An 8,140-nucleotide genomic window follows, 5' to 3' on the forward strand; every position below is an offset into this window, starting at 1 on the left:
ACCTTTGTGATGGGGAGCTGCGGGCCGCACTAAGGAGAGGCAGTGATGGTGATCACCCATGCTTTGCTCCTGCTCTGCGCTTCCCAGCTGCAGGGGACTTATTGGCTAGCAAGCTTCATTACACAGCACTCATCAAATTAGCCTAAGATTTCCCATCTTCTAGGAATCCGGCTGAGGTTTGTGTGCACTGATGCATGTGTCTACATGTTCACATGGGGAGTAAAGGTGGATACCAAGTGTCTTTATCATTCTCCTGTGTGTGCTCGTGCACTCACACATTCATATGTACGAATGCAGGATTGCAGGGATCACTGCACACTCACTACACACTGTACCACAGCATCTGTGCCGAGGTTAGAGACAACCTGAGCTCCATTGCTTATCTTCACCTTATTTTAGACAGGCTTGCCTTACTATGACAGGCTAGTTGGTCCAGAAGCTTCTCCTGGTTCCACCTCCCACTGCCCAATGGACCATCTGGTTACAGATAAGCATCCAGCTTTTATGTAGATTCTAAGCTCAGGTACTCACACTTGTGTGGCAAGCACTCTTACTCACTGAGTTATTTCCCTAGCCCATGTATATGTGTGTGTGTGTGTGTGTGTGTGTGTGCGTGCGTGTGTGTGCGTGTGTGTGTGTGTGTGTGTGTGTATTTTGTTTAAATAGAGTCTTTTACAGAAACTAGAGCTCACTGATTTGGCTAGACTGGCTAACCAGTACAGTCTGGCAAACCTCCTCACCCCACCCCAAGTCCTCAGTGATGAGATTATAGTTGTACACCAACTCACCTTTTTATGAGAGTGCTGGGGACCTGAACTCAAGTCCTCATGCTTGTGTGGCAACACCACATTGATTTTTACTTAAACCATGTAGGTTCAAACAAAAGGCCCCATGTTCTGTTTTTTATATTTTGTGTTTGCTTTTATGCCTGTGTGGGCATACTAGTCAAGTACTTTATCACTGAGCCAGCCACACATTTAGCTCAAGATACAAATGTGTAGATACATGTGCACTCCCAGTGGTGTACGGAAGCCGAATGTTAATGTCACATGGCTTCTTTACTTTCCACCTTATTTTGGAACAGAGTTCTGAGCTGAACCTGGCACTCATGTGTTCAGCTAGACTAGGTAGTGGCAAGCCCCAGGGAGCTGCTCATCCTTACATGCCCAGGACACGCTGGACTAGAGTTGTGATGCTAGTCTCCAAACCCAGGTCTTGATGTTCCCGTGGCAAGCATTTTACCAGCTCAGCCATGCCTCAGACCCAATATGTATTTTATGTAGTACGATATTGTACGTAATACAATATGTATACCTTAAGATTTCTATACTCATGGTCATAAAAGGAATGTGGTCTCTGATTTTTTTTCTCTTCTAATAGCCAGCTTTGTGAGATAAGGTTACATATGTTGGAAAGAATTCTCTGGGGTCCACTTTCTGTAATAATGTATGTATGATTTGGGTTACATAATTTTTAAAATTCACTAATAAAATTTGCCTGACTTAGTGTACTCTGAAGGAAAGTTTTAAGTAAAATATTCAAATTCTGTAATAGTTAGACTTACTTATATTTTCTGTTTTAAAAACAAATATTCTAACAAACAAACAAAAACAAAAAGCAAAAAAATAAAAACAAATATTCTGTTTTTCAGGGAATTTTTTCTATTTTTCTTTGGTGGTATATAACTTTTTATAAAATCCTTATAATAAAGTATAACTTCTATAGCAGTAGTTTTCTTTCTTTCATTCATTCATTAGTTTTTGTTTTGAGACAGGGTTTCTCTGTGTAGCCCTGGTTGCCCTGGAAGAAGCTCCGTAGACCAGGCTGGCCTCAAACTTACAGAGATCCACCTGCCTCTGCCTCCTGAATGCAGGGATTAAAAGTGTGTGCCACCATTGCCCGCTTAGCCATTATTTTCAGTAAACCAATGCCTTAAGGACTTACTATTTTGATCTAGTTCTAAGATTCAGGGTAGAGATGATAAAATTATCCCTGCCTTGCAGATGAGACAGCCAAGGCCCAAGGGAACATAAAAATAGCCAAGATCACAAGGTTATTCACCAAAGGCATTACCACGATGCTCTCCTGCATCCACAACGTTCCTTACTTTATTCCCCAGTAAAACATTTGTTTATGTGACAAAGCATCATGACATTTCAGCTACATGCAAATCTCTCAGCAGCAGGACAGAGTAGACAGAGCTGTCTTGACTGCTTCCTCGGGCATTCTCTGCATCTCACTAAAGTCTGTGTGACTCAACAGTCTGATGGTACAGGATGGCCATTGACACCTTATAAGGCTGCTGTGAAAGAACCATAAAAATCAAATAGTATGAGGGACTAAACTCTGCTTTGGAGAACACTGACTGCACAGTCAGGTGCAGAATGGCGTGGGAGGTTAGGGAGGTTAACACTGTAGAACAGGAGAAAAAAGACTGCTGAGTTCTTCTGCCTCCTAATCACAAAATAAAGAAGATGGCAAAGTGTTTTTCAAGACTTCAGTCAGCATTAACCATAATGAATCCATATTTATGCTGATTGTGGAAAAAAGGCCACTGGTCTTCTTGCTAAAAGCCCATTCATTGGTCTGACCAAACGAATCATCTTTAAAAATTCCAGGGGGCTCGGTTCCAGGAACCCAACCCTAACCCAAGTACCCAAAGCCATGAATGCTCAAGTCGCATATAAAGTCACACGGTATTGGCAGATATGTTATACATCCTCTTTAAATATATACCTTAAATCATCTCTAGCTTACTTCCATTGTGCAATAAAATGTAAATGCTGTGAAACTGGTCATCATACTATATTAGCTAAGGAATGACAAGAGAAAATTGTCTGTACATGTTAAGAATAAGTATATTTTTTTCTCCTGAATATTTTCAACTCGGTTGGTTGAATCCACAGATTCAGAACTTGTGATACAGGGCTTTGACTGTACTAAGCTTCCCATGTTTCCATGGGTTCCTATGGGTCTTTAGTTCCTTAAATGGAGCTTTGTATAATAATGGAAGTGTCCAACAGTCAGTCTTATACAGAAGCCAGTGGCACATCTTAAATGTGGCCAGTGCAGCAGAGGACATTCTCTTTAACTTTGTCGTTAAATTTAAACAGCAATCCAAGAATACTGACTGTGACACTGAGAAGCACAGCTCTGGAGTGCTGGGAATATTCTGAAGAGACACATTCTCAGCTCTCTCCTTAAATGTGTAAAACACACACTGAACAGAATTCATGAAGACAGAGTGCTTGAGAGCAATTCCTTCCTTCTCCACGTTTTCCTTTTTTCTTTTGTGCTTCCCATAGGCCATATTACTATAACCTTAGGATTTTATATGCAGTAATCTTAAATTTTATGAGCTAGTGCCAGGGCTCCCATCTTCAGGGTATTTATGGTACAGCAAACAGGAAGATGTTCACAGACCAGAGCACCTCGGAGCCCCCTCTTTTCTAATTCCAGCATTTATACGCTCTGTATCCATATGCCTTTACCCATACCACCCTGCTTCCCCTTTCCCCCCCTCGATGCAGAGAACTGCAAGAAAACAGTTACCTTCTTGTGCAGGCCTGCATAGCAGAATGAAGGTCAAGACATGCATGGAGAAGAACAGCAAGAAAGGTAAGTGGCTGCTGGGAAACGCTGCAGTCTCAGCACCCGTCTCCCTTGGAAACTAGAGTAAGCCTGCACTGCCACTGCTACCCAGCAAGCCAGAGGCAGAGCTTTTGTAATTTGCTAAGAAGCTGTTCCTAGGAAGGGGAAAAAGGAAGGGGAGGAGGGTAAAATCCCGGGGCTCAGCAAGCCAGGGCTACTAATAGTTCCCAAAATACCATTCCATTAGATGCATATTTTATATACTGTACCAAGTCAGTCAATACTCCTTGTCACCTGACAGAAGGGAGAGAAGACAGAGTGGAGAGGCGCAGCACTCCTGTCCTGGCTATTTCATCTGCCCTTGGGCTACCCTAGCTGTGGCATCCACCCAAGTGAGCTGTAAATACTGCCCCACTGGAGGCTGGGGCCCCGCCAGCTGCTGCATACCAAGAGAGGACAAGAGACAGATAAAGAAGAACACATGACAGGAACACAAAAACGAATTTCATCTCTCTATAAAGGGTTAAGCTGGACAGAGGAAAGCTGTAGGCACTGTCCAGGCTGAAAAGCTACTTAAGGGTCAGGGAGATTTCTACATCTAAGCTTGCTTTCTGCTATGATGATAAAACACTGACCAAAAGCAACTTCAGGGAGGAAAGGGTTTATTTAGCTTACAGGTTACAGTCTACGATCTAGGAAAGCCAAGGCTGGAACTCAAGGCAAAAGCCTGAAAGCAGGAACTAAAGCCAAGGCCATAGAAGAATGGCGCTTGCTGGCCTGTTCCTAGGCATCATACATCTACCTTTCTTATATAACACAGGACACTGCCCTGGGGTGGCACTGTCTTTGGTGGGCTAGGCCCTCCTCAATCATTAGCAATCAGAAAAATTCTGTCCACAGACATGTCTCTAAGCCTTTCTGATGGGAGCAATTCTTCAGTTGAGGCTCTTTTCCCCAGGTATGTCTAGGTCTGTGTTAGACTGACAAATAACCAACCAGCCCACTAGTATATGCCATGTATTAAGGTCTGGTCTGATTTCAGTTTAGTGTGACTGAGTCCAAAGGGTTATGTGCCATGTGCACTCTAGTCAGCACTGACATCAGAGCTGAAGTTCAGGAGAGGAATCCACACTACCGTCTCAATAACCAAAGAGAGAGAGAGACGGGTAGAGAGAGAACACAAGGGGTGGGGGGGGATTTCTGGATCTTTTAGCCTGGCGCTATCAGGGACAATTTTACATGTCTCTTCCATAGGGAAGGCAGAGTTATCTGCTCCTAAATGTCAGTGGTGTAGAGTCTTCAGCCTGAGTACTCCGCATTCCTGGAGAAAAGGACCAGACAATAAACCTTTGAGTTACGTGTCCCTACATGGCTCACGCAGTCGCTGATGAACACTGAGGCAGGGGCTGTGCACTCACTGCTGCCATGCTGGGCTGCAGATAGAGAGTAGACAATGGTACCCGCATGACCTACAACGCCTGCCTCTCACAGAAACTGCACAGATGCCTCATTCTAGTCTCCATGTTCTACAGCTCAAAACTACAGCTGAGAGGACTCCTTGCTGTACAGCCAACATGCCTGTCATTTGTGACCTCCCTCCAATCAGCAGAGTATACTCTTGAGTTCTCCCCCTCCTGAACATTTGCTCAAGAAAAACCACATCAGTGTTCAGGGCTAAAGCCACTTTCACAAATGACAGTGCTTTACTTATGTAGGTCACTTTACAATTAGTCCATTGGTCACAGCAGGTGCTACTGATGCCAAGAATGACAGATTCATGTGCCAACAAGGCCAGTGCATGCTGCTCTACCGCGTGCCCACTGGCTATACCATCGAGACCTGACCAACTGTCGCCAACATCCATCACCTAATGCAGAACAGAGTAGGGTACCTTCACTGTCTTGCTGTTTAACATAAGAAAGCCAACATAAGCAAATAGAAATAACTCAAATCTTAATAGGAAGGATGACAAATAGATGATGGGGTATCTATATGATAAAAATCATAAGCATCACAAGATAAGCTAAAAGTATATCAGAAATACAACAGAAAATACCTGAACTTAAAAAAAGATATGCAATAAAACAATGACATCAAATCATCAAAATATATTTTCAAGAAAATTAAAGAAACAGAAAGCCAGAAATGCCCATAAACAAAAGAGAAAGTGTTTTACTAGCAGCAAGGAAATCGGAGTTTAAGTCAAGGAAAAGCTACTTTTATTTTTCTTTCATAGGCAAAAAAAAAGAAAAACAAAGTAATGTTTTAAATGTAACCCAGTTATAAACAAGAAAGAAATATGCACTCACCCATTAGACTTAGATTTCCCATTGGAAAGACCCAGGATAAACGCTTGCATATTTATACACGGAAACATGAATAAAAGCATACACAGCAGTGGTGCCGTTAGTACTCTGTGTGTGTTTGTGTATGTGTGTGTGTGTGTGTGTGTGTGTGTGTGTGTGTGAGAGAGAGAGAGAGAGAGAGAGAGAGACAGAGAGAGAGAGAGACAGAGAGAGAGACAGAGAAAACACCCTATCCATCCAATGCTCACCTCCCCTCTAGAGTCCTAAGCATGTGGTGGTTTTCTTTGTCATCACAGCATTAGCAGATAGCATCCTGCCTACTCCATCTACTCTATCCAAATAATTAGTGAACTGAATTAAGGTTGTGTGTGGAAATGGAACTGGGTTATGACTCACAGTTATGTGCCTTATTATGTTAAATTCCGATTCATTTAGTAACTTACTACTTCTTAGTTTAGCTGGTAGTGCGTTGGTTCATTCGTTCTCCTTTTTATTCATTATGGTCATCTTCCCATTTTACTTTTGTTTTATCTACCCTGGATACTATATATAAAATGAAGAAGGTTTGATCTTGAGCAGAATCTTATGGGAAGATATACACAGTGATAATCAGTATTTAAGACCAAAAATGCCAAAGATTCTTCTGGAGATAAAACCTGATAGTCTTTGAGGGGCTAAGCAATGAAACGCTGCAGGAGAGCTAAGGAGTTAAGAGGCTTCCTAGGGAAAGATGGCAGGGTCACATCTCATGGGGCACAGTCTTAGGTCTGAGTAGGAGCCAGTGACCTGGTGAAAACAGTGGAGCACAGCCTTGTGGGGAGGGGAAGGAAGGGGATAGGAGAGCCACAGGTTCAATGGCAGAGCCTGAGTTGGCAGAGCCTGAGTTAACAGAGCACTACAGAAGAAGAAAGGAAAATGGAAGGAGTTTTGGTTTTAGATGTACGGGGATCAAACTCAGGGCCTTGTACATGCCAAGCAGGTACTCTACCATTAGGCTGCATCCCCAGATAGAAACTGGAGAATCCTAAGGAGAAAGAGAGGACTTGCCCACAGGGGAATGTGAGAGAAGAAGGAAAGGGCTTCAGGCAACTGTTTGCATTGGCTCTGTCATGGTTGAAAATGCTCGGCCCAGGGAGTGGCACTATTAATAGGTGTGGCCTTGCTGGGGTAGGTGTGTCACTGTGGGTGTGGGCTTTAAGATCCTCATCCTAGCTGCCTGGAAGACAGTATTCTGCTAGCAGCCTTCAGATGAAGATGTAGAACTCTTAGCTCTGTCTGCACCATGCCTGCCTGGATGCTGCCATGTTCTCACCTTGATGATAATGGACTGAACCTCTGAACCTGCAAGCCAGCCCCAATTAAATGTTATCCTTTATAAAACTTGCCCTGGTCATGGTGTCTCTTCACAGCAGTAAAACCTTAAGACAAGCACTCTATCAGCAAACTCTTCTAGTATGGATTTGGTAGCATGTATGTAGGATAGCATTTTTTTTTTAATACATAAGAAAAGACTTTCTCTATTTTAAAGTCCAGAAGGTAGAATGGTTTAGTCTAGTTTGTCCCTAGGCTTTTTCTTAAAGGGACTTGAGAATCCTAAAAGAAAAATCCATGATAATTGAAACAGATAAAGAAATAAGGGTGATGGGCTAAGGGGCAGGAAAATAATAGCCACACATATTTACTTCTGTAGAATGTCTAGAGAGCAAGCTGAGCACTTTCCTTAGCCCTTCTATGCACTGAGAGGAATGCCAAGAGCTCCAGGACAGAATGCTGACAATGAAACAGCTAGAGTAGATCTGTTAAAGAGGGAAGGACCCTGGGAAGAGAAGGGAAGGCACTTGCTTATTACAGAAGAGACAGGGAGTGAAACGACACAAAGAAGAAACTTCAGAATGACAGAGGAGAGCCACGAAAGAACAGTACCTGAGAGGTCACGGTGGGACAATTTAAAAAAAAAAAAACAAAAAACAAACAAACAAACAAACAAAACAGTAGTAAACTTTATAAAGTGCTGCTGAGAGCTCATGGTAAAAGATGCAGAGACCCTGGAATCCAATCATTAAGAAGGATGTGGACACCCCCTGGCAACGGGCAAAGAGACACCATGGTGGTGGTGTTCTTACAGTCAGGGCAGAGCAGAGGCCAGTCCTTTCTTCATCCTAGCTTGATGCCTGGCTTGGTGGCCAAAGCTGTTTTATGCCTAGGACTCAGAAAACCCAAATCAAATCCAGGCAGCATGGCAC

The 8,140-nt window shown here is 43.0% G+C and overlaps 1 protein-coding gene across 11 annotated transcripts in view; it reads right to left on the reverse strand.

Annotated features, from left to right (window-relative positions):
* Positions 1 to 8,140, reverse strand: part of Ppp1r12b (protein phosphatase 1 regulatory subunit 12B) — a 188,583-nt gene that overhangs the window by 86,554 nt on the left and 93,889 nt on the right. The window lies entirely within an intron of this gene.

Source organism: Mastomys coucha, unplaced genomic scaffold (genome assembly GCF_008632895.1).
Source record: "Mastomys coucha isolate ucsf_1 unplaced genomic scaffold, UCSF_Mcou_1 pScaffold1, whole genome shotgun sequence".
Classification (NCBI taxonomy): Eukaryota; Metazoa; Chordata; class Mammalia; order Rodentia; family Muridae; genus Mastomys; species Mastomys coucha.